Raw genomic sequence first — 19600 nt, 5'->3', positions numbered from 1 at the left:
TTATTTTTATTTAGTTATTATTAGTTAGTGTATCTCTCATTAAAATCGTAATATAGGTATATAATATATATACCATATTGTTGATAAATGTCCAAATATTTAATGGCCCAGAGATTTGCAGCCGTATCGCTCATACTACTTCTACGCCACAATGCATCGTACCTATGTACACAATTTTGTCATAGAACCACATACCTAGTGTGTGACAGGTAAAACGTTTTCTCTTTTCAGAGTTATAATGTCATTATGCTCGCCGATCCGTTACGTCGGTATTGTTTCTATGTATTGTGCAGTATATGAAATGGCGTGTTTTATCGACGGAATCAAATCGTTAAGCACGCTCGTTTACTACGATGTCAATTATTTTGTTAATCACACTAAAATCCGGAGATTTTTTAGACAGTTTGAGCTCTCCGAACGGGCCCCGCAGGATATACCAATAGCTGATATAGGGGAGCGTGCCGAGCCGAAGAACTCTTGGCGACCGAGGGTGAAAACTGTGCAGACCGTCGCTTGGTTTTGTTTCGACTCTATAATACACGTATACAGACGAGAAGAAGAAAATCTGGCCGACGGTGGCGATTAACCTTTGCTGATGAAACGGCCAATTTCGCAGAGTCTTCCACCCCGCACAAACAATGACTGTAAGGATAAACGACTGCGTGGGCACCACAGTAGACAATAGTGTTTTATTTTTTTAATTTCCCCTACGGAAGTTTTTTCTTTCTCTTTTTTTACGTGAACCACCCCGCGACGAATGCTTAACGTTTTTTAAACGGTCGTTTTCCCGCCGTATTCCGATAGTAGTAGTAGTAGTAGTAAAAGAATAACAGTGGTACCTATAGTAATAATGGTAGTGGTAATCTCGGTGAGACCGACCAGCCGAATTTCCCCTTCGTGTCCGCCCTTATTCACGCTATTTTTTTTATATGTATACAATTAATTCTCCCAAACAAAACAACGTGACATCAGAAATCCTTTAATTACTCTTCTCACTTCCTCAGACCAACACGAGTGGGGTGGATGGGCTGGCGGGCATTCGAAAACCGAAACGACGGCTCATTGTTTAATTTTTATCTTGGCCCACCGAGAATACAAAAAAAAGGGAGAAAAACACGTTTATACGTACGTTTCAAACCCTGTTCATCAATATTCATTTCGCTCGAATAAGACTTGTCGTCTTATTAAATCGACTCGTTGCGTTGTCTTTTATTTGCGATAATAATAATACGTATTAATAATTTATAAAAACCGTTTGCCAAAAAAATAAAATAAAAACCTAAATCGACGTTAATTAATCTTCATTCATGCCGATTAATTTTTGTTGACTTGTAGTTCGGAAAATGTAAAATGCCGGACGCGGATGGATTAAAGCGATATACCTAAATAACATTATAACACTTTTTTGTACATCGTTATTATCTTATCTTATCTTCATATAGGTATGTAACATTATAATTTATAGTCAATATAATAATATATAGTGATATTTATGTTTTGATAGACTCGCTGTTCGATGTCGTCCAGAGGGCAATATTTTGTGTTTCATGTGATCATGCAGTCTCCAATACTGTGTCGTCTATAGTGTAATAACTAATAACTAATAACCGTTTTGATGTTACGACATATGTTTCGGTCACTATATAATGTGAACGTCGCTTTAAATTTATGTTCGTTTAACAACAATATTATATTATAATATATTATATGCCCTCACTTATAACCGAATAAATTGTTATAAGAAATTAAACAAGTATACAAATTAAATTAAATCTAAAAATGTTTATTAATATTTCTTGAAGTATTACCCACATAATATAATATGAACAATTTATTTTGCTATTTATAATTTATAAATTTTTTAAATTTACTATAAAATGTTTTAGCACATATTGTGCTATTACAACTATTTTTTTTTATATATAATTTGTGGTTTATGAATTTTGAAATGAATGATATAGATTATTAGTGCTAGTATATATGAATACAAATAAAAATAATGTTATGAGGTCTTGTATATTATATTAATAGTAATCTTCATTTTCTGATGACGAGTGTTCACTATCTGTTGGTAGAATGTCCTGGGGTAGTCGAGGCCGCAGACGTCTGTTGTATAATTTATTTATAAATAATAATCATAAAATATATACGTTGAAAATATTAACTAAGACGGCAGTGTAGCTGTGTTTTGTTTACATTACATGGATACATATAAGTGTAAAGAAAACGTATTATACAGTTAGTGTTCAACGAAAAAAGTTAGCAATCTTTGACAAATTTAAAACCATAATATTGTAAAATTCATAGATACATAATATGATCACTTATTGTGTTCTAAAACTATTTTGTAGGTACCTCCTGATTATTGTATTTCAAATTCAATTTTAATACTCGACATTTTCATCGATGCTTTAGTAAACTTTAGCGGACAACCTGATAGTCGACACACCAGAGTAAACCGCACTGTACGTATATAATATTATTTATGCGCAATATATACGATGGTCACGCGAAAAGTTCATTGTTACGTGGGCATAAGTATATAAAAAAAACCACGCCATAAAAAGTTTTAATTGTGGTTTTAAAAGAAACCAAACGTGACTTAAATACAGAAAAATGTATGCAGAGTTTCTACAGAAAAAAGAAACATTTCAAACGATATGTCGATATAATATGTCTTCAGCAGTTGTTATTTAATGCGTACAATAAAAATGCGGTACAAGTGCTTACAAACGTGATTTGGTGTAAATCGTCGATTTCAAAAGGTGCTGCATCGTTACAAAAATATAACCGTCAGGGCGCGTACCTATTTAGTATATCGCTGTACGCCTGTGCACACATCAACTCTACATCGATATTATACATCATCATCTTGCATACTGTGTCTAGATACGTACATTTTATCGAAAACAAATATTCGGTAAACCATTTTTAGTCCAACACAAAAAAACAAAAAGACTACAACTAAATAATCATCAACTCATGCTAAACGCACAGTAATAGTCAGTAATACAAAAATACGCATACAATGAGCCATAAAATTAAACTTTTGGCATACAAAACTATTCTCTCAAAACTATCTCTGAGGCAATGCAAAAAAATCAAGCATAAATACCTATTCCAGGAAATCTTCAAAGACGTCGATTTCTTAAATAAATATGATGTTGCCAACAATTGAACGATTAATTTATTTTTATTTCAAAAGTTTATTATTAAAAAAAAAAAATAGGTAATGTCAATTACTGTTGGCTTCTTCTTTCAAGAGTTTTCCTTCTAAGTTCTAATCAATTTATCACATTTGCGTTTTGTTCTAAAAAAAAAAGGATTATAATTTATAATAATATCATGAAAAAATAAAAACAATTATTTTCTAGTCTGTTATAGGTGTAATTATTACACTATATGATTTATATATGAAACTGAAAACAATCTACCGAGTATAATATACAACGATGCACGTCGTCAAATTTATTATGTATGATAGATGTTTAATTTAAATCAAAAAATGTACTGTACGTAAAATAAATATGAAAAATAACTACATCAATGCTCATAGATTTTATAAATAATTTATTATTTTAAGGACAAATGCAAATTTTTCGATAAGATAAATAATAATCAAAAATGTTAATAACTGTAATTCACCTTATTTGAAAATTTACTGAGCTTTCATCTCTAAGTTTGTATTGTATATGTATATGTTATTATAATATACACCGTGTCACCGTGATCGTCTAAAACTGCAAGTTTGTGGTGTCCTGCAGAAAAACTGTGATTATCCTTGGTGTCCGAGTCCATCCTAAATACCTAATGATAATAATAATAATAAATATCAATAATTGTAGTGGTTATAGTAATGGTAATATTGTAGTATTATATATAGGTGCACGTAAATCGTGTGTAGGACGGGATTGATTAATTTGTGCGGTGACGTCCCGCGGGGCGTAGTCTGATTTCGGTCACAATTAAATTAATTCAGAACAATTATTATCGTACGCGTATAATATATATTAATATAATACGTTTTTCATTTTTTATTATTACACCGCCGAGCGTATATTATACGACGTGTTCGGCAGTTTTTTAAACGCGGCGACAGCGTGGGGCGTACGCACTGCACACAAACTCACTACACTCCGAGCTCGTATCTGGAGTACACATCTCTACACACACACATACAAACGAAAATACACGCGTACTCATTGATTAAACATGAGTGTGTTTAGCCACCGGTGATTATATTAAAAGGATACATCCGGTTACAAGACATTATTATAAATATATATACGCCACCGCTGCCGATGTCGATGCCGCTCCGGTCTCCACGTTTTTTTTTTTTTTTTTTGTATCATTATAATATTGTTTATCATATTATATGTATATTTTATTATTATAATTATGTATACCATAATATACCATGGTTATGTAGTCGCGCTGCGTGTGCAAGTCTTCCGCGCGCGGGTTGATATTTTACTATATGATATTTTAGTTCCAATAAACGTATTTAGTTCACGACTTGGACACTTAGAGCTGCTTTTAAACCGTTTCTGCATTAATCGTTATAATTCGTAACTATATGATATACATAACTAAATAATATATTATTATTGTACACTTAAACAATATCGCTCCATAAATGGTTTAATACGGTATTTTGTATTTTAACCGTGTGCACATATAATATTATTTTAGAAGCGTCCCTTTAATATTTATTAGTCCAGTGGCGTGGTTACAAGTTCAAGGAAAACTTTTCTTCCATTGTAATATCACTAGCGACTATAACCATTCACAGTTGGGCGAAATAACTTTGGTTAACCGATGATTATAAAGTCAAAAGTGTCAAGTTTTTTACTTTTAATAACTTTAAATTCATACATTTTAATGAGTGTATTCAATGAATTAAATGGCAGAATACCTACATAATATTATAAAAGTCAGTACCTACTACAATAAAAAATATTTTATTGCTTATTAAAGATAAAGATAAATAGATAAATAGAATAACCAATGGAAAATTGTTGAATTTTTAATCAAATAACAAATATTATAATTGAACATTTATTATTGATGTACTTGCAACGGGTAGATATGCATAACGATAAGTTATATTGGCGATGATTCTGATGTTGTAGAGACGCAAAGATATTCATTTGTGATGTCGTCTGAATGATTATTAATATACTAGCTGTGTGTCATTTGTTTTTTACGAGCATTATACCGGTGTATAATGTATATAATTATTATTATTATAAAACGGATGACTAATAACACGTAAAAAAGAGCCCACGCTCGTTTTTCCGCTCTGTGTCGCGCGTGTCTAATTACCGTTTGTAGGTATATTATACAATATAATAATATACGTCTTTTTGTTTTATTGTTTTTTTTTTTCGGGGGTGGGCCCTTATACGGTTTATAGCTGGTGTACCCGATAACAATCGTAATTTCTCGTATACGGTATCGATGTAGGAATATAATATGACTATTGTTATTGTGTAGACACTGAAGGCGTACACGGTAGTATTCATAATATATTAAATACGTACCTACACGACGGTATAGGTAATTAATTACAAGAGCGCGCAGTGTCAGTCATCGTAATAAATTATAATTTATAACAAATCGTCGTGACGATACACGCACTCCGAGCACCTCTCGATATTAATATCTACCACGCGTGTTTTTTAACCGCTACAGCTGCGTGTTTGATCTACGAAGTGGGCGCTGGGTCGACGACGGCTCTGTAGAGACGATCAAGCCGGACGTGACTTCGATACTTCGATACTTAATGGATAACGGTATACGACCGAACCACTACATCTTGTCTGATCGACGAAACGGTTCCGAAACACCAAGATTCCTGTCTCGGTGAACCATCGTCAAAACAAGTGTTCCCGACGTTATCGAGCCGAATGTGACGACAGATTTCGACACCTAATGGTAAACAGTATACGACCGTACCACCACATCGTTTATGACCAACAAAACGGTTCCGTAAGAACAAAAGTCCAGTCTCGGCGAACCACCATCGATTCAGGTGGCCATTTGAGAAACAAAACACATACAATTGTCAATTTCCGACTGCTGCGGGGATCGGAAGTTGCCAATACAGCTTTACCACCTCAACTGCACCGCCCGTTGAACCAAAAATGTTCGAGTAAACACGAACCAGGTCGTTGTACGCAGATATGCAGACGGCAACACGTTATCAATCCGATTTGCAAATTAGGTCGATTTGGCACATTGTGAATCATCCTACTAAAGACCTATGCGCTTCCCAATTTTATCGTGATGTATAATGTATATACCTATACTATTACGTATACTGAACAGTAAGCAATCCGGATCAGCTCGTCACAGTGGTGTTATTGGGGTTTTTCAAAATTTTATTTTAAATTAAAATATACAATCTATATCATTAGATCTAATAAGTGATATAATAGAAAGATAATATGAGTATACACAAAAAGAAAAACATAAGTAAAGAAGCCACCTAATTATGATACGATTTATTGTTTATTTTTAGAAGATATAAGAAAGAATTTATTTATTTACATGGTACCTAACATATATTGTTTTAAATTTAAGCTAGTGAAAAGTCTCCACACCATTTATGTTTCAAAAGCATTTAGGAAACCTGTTTGGGATTGTAGTAGAGGTTTTTAATTAAAGGGGTTGAGTGATGTTTATAGTTTCTATAATGAACTTCCATTATCCTACATGGCAAGCCTGGCGCAAGTTAATGCATTAACATGATGATTTTTAATTGAGTAAAGTCAAGTTAATAGAAAACATTTTAAAATGTTTAAAGTTAATAGTTGTCCTAATATTATTTTAACTCAGTTAAGTTAAAAGTTATTTGGAACCTTAAAATTAACTTATTAAATTAAGTTAAGTAATTTTTACTTTTAATTTCTCAAATAGCCAGTATTATAATTTAAAATAATAAAAAGTAAATGTTTATGCAATATGCATCATCAATAATAATTTTATTATATTTAATATTTGATTATTTATGAATTAATGAAACTTTGATTTGATTAATAGAAACTCATCGTTGTTTACTAATTTTAATAATATGTTAATCAGCAGGGCTAGGATTTGTATGCAACAGCATGTTTTTTTCCGACTTCTGATTATTGATTTTATCAGTAATGTCCACGAATCACCTCATGATGAGATAAATGGTGGTGTTTTTATTTTGCATGTTTTTGCATATTTAGCATAAAATGCATGTTAATACATATATTGAATAAAATGAATATTATGTATATTTCGATTATAAGAATGCGAAAAATACAAGTTTTAGGTATAGTATATTTCGTAATTAATATTTATAATTTAATATTAATATTTCGTATTTAATTCTAGCTCTTCTGATTAAAGTATAAAACTTGGTTTTTTTGTCAAACACAAATTTTATGGTACAATAGGTATGCGATTAAAAATTGAATAGTATGTCGGTCAATATAAAATCTAAGATGGAAATTAAAATGCATATTTTTGCATATTTTCGTAAATAAAATGCATATTTTACAATTTTTTATTGCATACAAATCCTAGCCCTGATAATCAGTTAGATTCTTTGATTAAAAATTAATTCAACTTTTAACTCTTATACTATTATTAACAACATTTAACAAGCTTAGGCGGCTCATTTTCATGTGGCGCATCCTGCAACTGCATGGTTGTCCGGTGGTCCAGTACGGGCCTGAGTGTAATCCCAACAAATGAGCACTGAGGGGGGATCTTCTCTAGCCATAAAAAATATATGAGCTAACCTAGTATGACCAATCCGAAGACATATTATTTAATGTATTGTGTATTTAAAAACATTTTATAATAATTACGTTTATACTTGTGAAGGAGTAATTATATAAGACCTACAGAGATACCAATTGATATATACATATGATATACTATGTTATATACTTTACGTGACTATAGATATATGTTTAGTTTTTCATCCGTAAATTTTATTACCGCAATAAAATAAGAAACACATGCATGTAATCAGAAATATGTAGTTGATACTTGTAAAGTTTTAATTATGAAAAGAGCCGTCTAAATTTAACCAATCGATACCTATTGTTTGATGTTAGCATGGTTTAGCTAAATCGTCAGTATCACTAGTACGCGTAACGATTCGATGGGAGGAGGTGGTCGAAGGTTGTAGAAATGAGGTGCATTTATTTATTCATCTGAATTTCGAGTGTTTCTCGATAATAGGTAATCGATGTATTAATATAACTTTTTTTTATAGACTGCACCAGATGAAAAACCGCTTTTGCATATTACTTGCCACTTATATATTCTTACCTAACCCTAACTGTTGTGACGAAAAACAATACTATTAATAATAAACTGGCGCGTTCTTGTACGTATGCATATGCATATATATACATTATACATTATATTATAGTAGATCTTAACGCACTCCACTTGTCATCGTCATATTATTGTATACTCTACGCGAGTCGTCTAGAGAAAATAAAATAAAAGGAAAAAAATTGCGTATATGTGAACAATATAATATAATGGCGGTGAGATACTTATATCATATACCTAATACCTATATGGATATATATATATATATAATGTATTGTACACGATATGTGCGCAAAAAACTCAAGACAATCGAAACACCCACGTATCGAGCATAATATTTTAATGTTACTTCAGCGCGGTTTATAAATGTTTTTTTTTTTAATGTTGTTTCTCATTCCGTTTCGTTTTTTTTTAAATATTATTATTATTACTATTATCATTATTATTTGTATTTGTATTTTTTATTTTTTATACATTTATACATTTATAACGGCGTACTATATTATATTATATGAGACACGATTCTCCCCCCCCCCACCGGACAAACTCTGACCTTTGTATACGCGCGTATACGAGTTTTTTTTTGCGCCAGTTCTTCATTTTACGACGATACAAGAATAAGAGATTATTGTAACACTGAATGTTATAAATATATTACAGCTGCTGCTTCGGGAGACATTGGCCACGATTCTCATATACGCACATTGCGCAGAATACAAGCTTGTCTATATATATATATATATATATATGAAACAAAAAAACATATTATATATATAGGTATTGTTAACCTGCTGGAGCTGTAGCAGTATTATTGCACGCGTAGTGCAGCGGTCGGTCGATATTGCATACGTATACGTATAGTACCTGGGCATGAGACGGGTTTGTATAAATTATTGCGTCTGTGGCGAAAACGGGACATGAAAATCATCCGGTTAAAGGGGCAAAAATATAATAATATAAAAAATAGTAAACTAAAAAAATAGAGAGAAAGAAATCATCGATTCACGATCGGGTATAGAATCTATACCCATATAGTACCTATACACATGTATGATATAGCCAATGGGTACTATTATACACATGCATTGAATGTGCATGGTTGTATTGGCATATGTTGCACGTCATTACATATTAGGTATATAAAAACAATAATAATTCCACGTGTTGGCAATGATATCCACGACGAAAAACAATTATTATAATAGTTATATGCAACAATCATAGTGTTAACTGTTAATATTATATTTTATCCTTGTTATAGTCCATAGCACTTGTCTTGAATGAATTGGCGATCGTTGAGTTCGACGTAAATCCAACATGTTTCCCTTACACTGTTCAAATTTTAGAACACGATATACAATAAAAAATAATGTTTTATTTTTTAATATATAAGTATTCTATCGCCTTATGGCTACATAGAATGTTATCACGCCTAGGTGTTTGTCCCCTTGAATAACATTTAAAAAATATATCTCAGGAATCAAACAAAAAATATTTAAGTTATTAAATTTTATTTAATACATATCATAATATATTCCTAAGGTATAGTTCATAATATTTTTCTGTCGGAACATAGTTATTATTACTATATTAGATTTTTCAGGATCGATTATTGATACTATCGTGATATATATATATATATATATATATATATATATATATATATATATTCTCGAAATCATTAATGTACCTACAATGGATATTCTCAATTATTTATAAATTTCAATATAGTATTATGCTTTTGGTTTACTCAAAATAATACAAATTGTCGTTTTTGGGTTTCGTATATAATAATTTCAGTCAGCCAATTCGTATGTTAAGTTAATTTATGTTAATATTTTAAAATGTTTGTGAGTACGTTTAAAAGTCTAGGCAACAAAAGGTGGATATAGAGGATAATACTGTAATGAAATGAAACAGAAAAATTGTTCTTTTCGAGTTCACAATAGAATAGAAATAGTTATAAAATAATGTTCTACCGTGAACTTCTGTTTACGTTGTAATTATTTTTATTCGAATTTATATTATTATATAGAGTTATCCGTTTATGCAGAAATGTATAATACTTATGTATAATATGTGTTTGTGTGTGAGCAGAGCATTCTTCCGTGCTAACGACGAACAGAATATATTTGAATACGAACAAGCGTGTAGGTACTGTTACATGACTAATCCTATCTCTGGTTGCAGTGTTTATAATAATATATAATATAATATTATTATGTGTGATAGTATACAAAATATTTTCATAGTTCAACACATATTGGTACACTACTTGACTTATTCAAATGTTAAGGTAGGGAATACCAAGTACAATATATATATTATATTATAGGAACGTAAAACAACGTTTATATAAGTTTATAACTTCCACTATTTTATTATGCGACCCGCAGAGATGTATTATGCACATTTCATTGAAAATATCAACTGACTATAGTGTTATAGCGTATTTCGTATAATATATTACTAAGAGTTAAGAAAATTCTATTTTTCTCATCTGTCAAAGTCTCTCTTATACGTAAAAATAATAATATCTGACGATAGAGATCTAACGAAAAGAAATACGTTAATTTTTACTTTGAGCACGCATTAATAATTTATATAATCATGAATGTCAACTATACAATATAGTGGGTAATTATAACTGTTTTTTAACCACCAAAAATAATTCCGCAAAAAATATTAGAACTGTTCATAAAACAGTCAATTCTCTAAGTAAAACATTGAAACCGACAAGCATTATAGTATTTTAGTAACCGGAACCCGATTATTTAATAGTATTAAAACTTAAAAGCATTTGTCTATATAGAAAAACTGCTTTTATCGTGTTGATTTATTTATTTTTTTTTTGAGTCGTGTATAAATTAATAATTATATATTCAATATTAAAACCGTTTAAAACCAGCACTATACTGATATTATGTGCACAACATTATACCAACATTAATTTATTTCTATTTTTAAGCCTCGGCACTGTTATAAATCAAGAAGGTATACCTATACTAATCCATTATCCATGCGCCGTCGCGGTCTTTTAAAGTGCACAGACCCATCAGTGGCGTGCTAACCATCATTTGGCGCCCTTATTTAACATTGGAAGAAATTTATAGGGAAGCTAAAATTTTACATATACATTTCGAACCACTCAACACAAAATTATATAACAATATAATATGAATTACGAAAATAACTTCACCAATTGAATTCGCTAGTTCGCACGTAGGTAATAACTACTATGACATAATAAGTTGGTATTTATTAATTTTATAAGGCATACAGTTTTTAAATTTGAAAAGTATTTTCTTTTTCTTTTTCTTTATTAAAATTCAAATGTTTCAGCATATTATAAATGCTATTACAAGTTTGTTAACGTTCTGTTTATGAATGACAATTACAAACTATAAATTAAGTATTTTCTAATCAACTAAATAATATTAAATCCAGTAAACTAAATAACATCTAACTACCTTTATTATAGAACTCTATTAAATTATTTAATTATAAAAAATAATCAATTAACAGTTGTATACACAAATGGACATTGGTATAGCACCAAAGTTACATTTTTCTATTAATCTAAATGAAAATAAATAGGTTAAACTACGTATCTAATGGCTTCTAATGCATTGTACAACGACAGTTCGTTTACATTTTAATTAAACTATTATTCTGCTAATATAGAAGTTAAAATAAAAATATAAATGTATTTCTAATTTATTTTATGAATTAAATTAAAGAAAGTTAAGTGAATTACTTTTTATAATCACTTTTTACTTTTAACTGTCCCTTTAATTTTAATCAAGGTACACTATTATAAATATATATATATATTTTATAAATGAATTAATTGTTCATAGACTTATTAATATGATGGTATGATATAGGTGTAAGTAGAACATTATATTTTAGCATTTAAACTTTGGGACGCCATAGGCATACACTTCATCACTATATATTATAATATTTATATTTTTGATTGATTTTTTGTCCCTAATAGTAATTTTGGCATATATTCTATAATGGTTATATTTTTATATTTCTTACTTTTATTTATATTTTTCATCGGACTCGTAAAATTTGTAAATTTTCTACTTTTTTCGTTAACTCATTCGTTTGTAAATCGATGATTTAAACATATTTTATTCCCAGTTAAGATCTATTGGAAATGTTGAATCTTTTGGAATTCTAATGCGTTTTTACATTTAACTTAGTATCGATCGCCTCAGGTCATAATCAAATTTAAAATATAATATTGTTATAAAGATAATAATATGATAAAACGTATGATTACTATTATTGTGTTCGGTTTTTATTATATTTTTTTTATCGAAATTCGTCGTGGATTCATTTTTTATTATTATTATTATTTATAAATGGAATCATTAATACTTAATAGAGATATATCGTACTGCCCGTCAGTATAGGGGTTCGTATCGGAAGTTAATTAAAAAAAAAAAACTTTCGGAGTAATGACGGTGAATATAGGTGTTGTATATATATATAATGTAGTATATCTGCAGAAGATACTCCCGCGCTAGAAGGGGTCGTAAAAAACTCGTCTTTTTACGGGCGATCGTTCCGCCGCGTCGTCATCGGCTACAACCAGTCTTCAATCAACGAAATTGACTCAGACAATTACACGAGTGTATAATGTAATATATATTGTATTATATAGGAGCAACAACCGTTCTCGAGAAACGTATTAAAACTTTACCCGAACGTCTTTGGGGAGCGCGAAATAGGCAAATCGTCTTTCGGGATTATTTGTATAATGTGTATACGTTAAAATAATAATAATGTGTGTGTGTGTGTGTTTTATTTAGCACCTATTTATTTATTTTTTTACTATTGTTATTACTACTATTATTCGTTTGTGTGACGACGGAATTATTGGGGGCGGTGGTGGGAAGGTATTTAAATCCGAATGCGTGGCTACTGTGGTCCAGCGTTTCTTCTCGCGAGGGGATCATTCTCCGTGGGTCACGTGCACCAAGTTTACACTCACACAAACAATTTATATGAGGGTAGGTTGGTAGGTAGGTAAGTATATATTTATATATATATACCAAATACAATGTTATAACATACAACCCCTTTCGCGTTTCAGTATACGAGGGGTCGGTCATAAACTTTCTCGGAGACCGAGTGAAAACGCATATACGAGTTACATAAATCTACGTAAATATTATAATAGTATAATTTATATGTATATTTAGGTATCTTGATGGGCTTTAGAGAAGATCTGACGCAACCACTGGCACAAACTCGATGATTGCAAATCCTATACAACGCGAAATCGTAATCCAGACCGATAATTGCAGGTTGCCGATCACGGAAGTCGAGACTAAGCGGAACTTATATTATTGTTGTTATTGATGTGATCTCCATATTATATATTATTATGCTGTTGTAGTATTAGGTATAAACAGTATAGTTAACCGACGCATACCTGCAGTTATATATTATATTTATCATAGGTAATATAAAATTATAATTATTCATGATATAAACACACACGACGGAATTTTTTTTTAGGAGAGGGGAGGATACGTTTTTTTAAGCATTTTAAATAATAATAATGAGGCACGTTGAACTATACAAAATCGTAATGTTTTATCAGATGATTGTCAACCGTATAGCTTTTATTACATTATATGCTACTCGGTATACTCTTCGTCTGACATATTAGGTTTGCTCTGCAGTGTAATAATAAACACATCGTTACGGAAAATCCTTTCGCTCCATTCCCATAGATGACACTGAGATGAATATTTTTATCATTCTTATTATTACCTACGAGGCTTTAATAAACGGACGCGCTGTCGTATATGTATATATATATGCAGTTCGTCGTACGTCTTGATTTGTAAGCACGCAGTGCATTGCGATTTGCATACCGAAACACACACACATGTGTGTGTGTGTATTTAGATTTGTCACGGGGAAGAAAAATAACGAGAGCAGATTTCGTCTTATCTAACGATTTCCATCTGAGCAAGAGACTTGAGGTGGCGGCAGCGGTGGTGGTGGGCCGAGTTTCTCGATATATATACACTTATATATATATATATTATATATATATATATTATATATATAATACAAACAGAATGTGGAACATGTTTTATCGTCTGGACGTGGTCTATTCGCATTGAATTAGCCCAAAAAGCAAGGACATATTGGTTTATTTTGTAGGAGAAGCGAAAAAAAAATAAAGAAAAAAGAAAAAAGGAAAAAGTGGTGAAAAACGACGGCGGCGGCAGTGGATGGCGTCGGTGGAGCGGTCGGACGAGGAAATAAATGGGACCAGATACGGACCGGACAGCTCATGAATATGCGTGTACACGTACTTTACTGTACTTTGTCTGGGCATGATGATGCAGTATTATGACATATTTTTGTCTTTATTTTTTTTCTTATAGCGTGATCGCCTTCTGCCAAACGAAAAAATAAACACTACGGGCGATCACCGACAATGGACAATGATTTTTTGGTAAAATATACTATGTAATAATACTTATTATTATAAAGACTACGTGGTGATAACTATTATGTTTTTTCAACTCAAAATCAATAGGTAAATTATAAGTAACCATGTCGGTTTAATACGAAAAAAACGTATCCACGTAATATATAATAAATATTGATATGTATAAATAGTAAATACTGCATATTACTCGTTTTTAAATAATATAGCTTACCAATTGTCCATAAAATAAGAAAATGATAATATGTTAAGCTGTAAAAATTATTAGCTTGATTGGAAGAAAAAGATACGTTTTATTATTGTTTGCGTACAATATCATAAACGTTTTACTCTTAATACATTTATGACATTTGGAAATTATCGTCTTAAATTTCATACGTTCATCATTTTAATTTTTTTGTTTTAAGATTAAACCAACTCTCGAGTTAATTTTCATTTGGCGCAATCGTACAAAATGCAATGTTAAAATTTATTATTTCTAGTAACTTTTCATATACCTATTGTTAACTGTATTGTGTCCATGATTTTTTTTCGAGTAATTCAATTTAAATTTATTTTGTTTTAGACAGGGTTATATTTTAATTTACACAACGTACTCGGATATGGCTGACTACTAGTCTAAAATGTTTATCTTATGAGTATTTAAATTGTATGTCAATTATACAAATTTATTCTTATGAGAATACAAAACATTTTAAAGAACAGTCTTGCAGTTATTAATTACTATGTCTAGATATATAATAAAAATATTATAGAGTAAACAGCGTTGGCAACCCGCGGGTTTTTAGCATTCTATCAGTGGCTCTTTAGGACATACATCAATACTGTGTTTAGAAGAAACGTGTTCAAAGAATTTTGTTCAAATATTTCGTTCAATTTTCAGAAACATAACAGGAACGTAGTCTGTTTTACCTTGTGAAGAAACATTTTATCTGTTCCTTGTTTTGTTAATGTACGTATTTATAAATATAGGGAATTTATATAATTTTTATGTCAAAAGGTTTTATAATTATTTTTTTTTTTTTTTTTTTTTAATGTAGTCAATATTTCTAATGCTGTATTTCTAAGACAATTATGACAATGTACAAAAAATTTCGAGTCAGTCAGGGTGATCTTATTGGTCTTACATTATATTTAATGAACAAATTAAATATTTTAATAGCAAAATAACTACCTGATAAATCAATTTTGCGACACATTATGACTATGTTGAAATTATTGAGGAACGAAAAATTTTCTTTATTTAGGAATAAGGAAAGGAACTTTAAAGTTACTTTCTTTAAACAATGGACAAGAAACGAATTATTTATTTTTTTTTTTTAACAAAAAATGAACATAAGCATATACTAATTCCTTTTTTAAAGGAATTTTTCAAGCACTACATCGAGATTTTTTTCTCTATACCCAAGATTATAAATATATCACTTTTCTTCAGAAGACGTTCTTTATTATTATATAAATTATAAATTTTATATTTGATATAGGTACGTCAAATAAAAGTTTATTTCTTGTTATTAAAGATAATATTAAAAAAAAAAAAAATGTTGAAGTGTAAATTTTAATAATAATTGAAATAAATGTTTATTTAATGTAAGACATAATATTCATATAATCATTTATAATATAGGTTATAACTGTATCTACTTAAAGGTTGTTTATGTCAATGACAACTGATAACTGATAAGGCTTATTAAACATTTTGTAATTTTTTATAAAAATGGAACTTTCTTTTGAAAAGGTTGCCGACCCCTATTATAGTGTCTTTAAACTCCGCCTGAGCTTATAATAAAACTCAATATGAACGTGCAATGCCAATAAAATAATAATAATAATATCATAGTGGTAGATACTATGTACGTATATAGTTTATATCTATTATGAATAACTACGGTTGGTTATACGTTTTTCCCGACCGTTGTTCAAATGCAATAAAATTACATAATATTATTATAAATTGGACTAATTATTTTTAAAATAATTTTAACAATGAGTAGGTACTATTGTTGATATAAAGCAATTAATTGTAATTGATATATATTGCCCGAATTGAATAACACAATATGTACAATGATAATTGTCAGCGTACGCCTTAGAACAGTTTCAATGCACAATAATAATAATAAATATGGTATACGTATTATACTATTATACATCGTTGTGGACTGTGGGGCCTTGCGTTATTGTGGGACCTACGATGACTAGTCGACGTCGCCTGAAACGGCTAGGACGAGGGCTAATTTCGAGACCCGTATATGACTTGAATTAAATCACGTCTCTTTTTTGAATACAAACAAAATATGTCTCGACCGTGGTGACAGTTTCGTTAATCCGTAATATACGTGTTATAATTCATACAACAATAACGACAATAATAATAATTATAGTAATTGTTTTATAATATAGGAGATTGTCGCTGAGCAGTGAGTAGCTCATTCGATTATGTCGCGTTATGTAATATTATCATTTTACTAATGATTGCGACTGTCGTTGAGGTCGTGGCATTTTAACACCGTAAATAACGATCATTATTCATTTTTTAACTAGTTGTATATACTATAATATAATTATATTTAATATGTTGATCGTTAAATATTGACTAACAGATAGATTTGTTCGGTCATTTGACCTATTACGTTTTATACGTTGACTGCCAAATAATCGGTTTTCGCTATGTGACTTACAATGGCCTCGAAATCTAAATTTCAATTTCTTTTAAATTACTTTGAAGATAGATTTTGATAGCTCACAAAAATCGATTCTAGCAAGACTTCATTATTAATTAATAATGATTAATATAATAAATATACTATTAATATAATAAATATTTTCTTATTGGATTTAAAATGTACTGTTTTACCACTTTTAGTAGTCGTTACACGTTTGCAAATATCATTATTTATTTTTTTTTTTTGTCATTAATTCTTTAAAATTGGCAAAACTGTGTTTATGTAATCGTATGAAAAAAAGCCTGTAGTGGTCAGGACAAAGTTTAAAGAGATCTCATTCTATTAGAGCTCATGTCGATCAACGTGTTAAATAATAATTATTTTAAACCTTAGAATACACCGGATGTTCGTAAAATCAGTTTAAAAAACGCTATTTTTACTTTCGTAACACCATCCATTCGTTTTTATTTATTGATTGATACGGTCTTAAACCAAGTAATCGTAACAATGAAATATACAACTTCACAACATAGTAGCAGGTACACATTTGAAAGAAAATCAATTACAAAATTGTCATTCAATATAACTGAGAGACACATTTCTCTTACATGTATATTATAAGTAGCACAATACTATAGCTATTTTTCTTTTGGAATGAAAATTAAGGAATTGATATGTTACGGATATAGAGTAATGTAAAATATACACTTTGTTTTTTAGTAAATGTTTTACTAATTTTTCAAATATATTAATTGATACTTACATATTTACTTTATTTTTCTTATGAATTTATAATACTTACCTATTTTTCAATATATTATTAGGTACAACAAATTAATGCGATATACACCGCAGATATAATATAAAATATATGAATGATCAATAATAGAATTCCAATACTATAATTATTCGTTTAAACTTTTGTGATGCTTCGCAGTATCATTCAACAATTATTCCGATGAGTTCTTATGATAAGTGACGCAGTATAGGTCGCGAGTCAAGGCTGGAATTAAAATTTTTTTTTAATATCTGTTCATCTTCTAAGAAGTTGTAAATCAAATAAATATGTATCTTAAGAATTTTTAACTTATAGTTATAATATTAGAACGTATCATATTCCATAAATCCAAAATTATTTATTTATCAACGTTGTTTCAGATTAATATGGCCATATTATGGGTGAATCACATTTAAACACACAAATAATGATTAAGTACTTAGTGAAAAAGCTGATTATCCTTTCTCTATTTAAGGATCTGTATCAATAATGTGTCTATTTTCTCGGTATAAATAAATTGTTTTTTTTTTTTTGTGCATTTCAATAATATAATATCATGATAACATGGCGCTCTGTATAGGCATTTTAGGTGCACGTCTGTAAAGAATTTGTTCTTTTTTTGTTGTTTCTATTCTAATTATTATTACTATGGTTTGTTTTAACAAAGTGTATTGTGCAATATTTTTCAAAAAATGATTTAATCATATCTACTTATCTTATATTATATTTTTTTTATCCCAATTATAAATTATAATATATTATTATTTAATATATCATGTTCGATTCTGTTTGATTATTAATATTGAAAGGTTATTACTTATTACAAAGTATAAATTTGTTAGTTGTGAGTTATGACATTAATAGGTCATTACATCAGGTATAGTTTGTTTTGTTAAATGTTTGATACGTCTTCTATTACAGAGTGTATCTATAGTCTATACCTAGTTTATGGTGTTTAATACTCGTACACCGATTTGTGTTTAATAAATATCGGTGAATAACGTATAGTTGCATAAAAATGGCGATGTAGATTTATATTTATATATATATAAAAATTAATAGTATTAAACAATTATTAGCTACCGTAATTGTCAATCGAGTATGAAACGCGTATAATAGTTGAAGCTTTAACTTTTCCGTTCGAAAGACTCACTTAGTAATTTCCTTTCTCCTTAAAACGGCTAATGGAGGATCGCTTACAATATTTTGTAAGTCAAAATAATCGGATTAGAACGTATAATATATTTCCCGCACAATTAATGTACTTATATCGTAGAAACCCGTAAAAATAAATTGAATCTCACGTCCCTTACTACACATAGTATATATATAATATATTTGAGT

General features: G+C 29.7%; 1 long non-coding RNA gene across 2 annotated transcripts in view; it reads right to left on the bottom strand.

Annotated features, from left to right (window-relative positions):
* Window positions 1-1844: 1844 nt before the first annotated feature.
* Window positions 1845-19600, bottom strand: part of LOC149058491 (uncharacterized) — a 79433-nt gene continuing 61677 nt past the window's right edge. Inside the window, exons 3-5 of one of the 2 annotated variants that reach the window (XR_016190410.1) lie at window positions 3646-3807; window positions 3116-3310; window positions 1850-2106 (exon numbers count right to left, since the gene is read on the bottom strand). This is a non-coding gene — a long non-coding RNA (uncharacterized LOC149058491). Of the gene's footprint in view, window positions 3311-3645; window positions 3808-19600 lie in introns of both variants that reach the window. The other variant, XR_016190408.1, reaches the window with a different exon arrangement.

Source organism: Diuraphis noxia, unplaced genomic scaffold, assembly GCF_037042655.1.
Source record: "Diuraphis noxia isolate RWA-SAM2 unplaced genomic scaffold, SU_Dnox_SAM2 contig0002, whole genome shotgun sequence".
NCBI classification, from domain to species: Eukaryota; Metazoa; Arthropoda; class Insecta; order Hemiptera; family Aphididae; genus Diuraphis; species Diuraphis noxia.
This window is presented reverse-complemented; position numbering and strand designations above follow the sequence as displayed.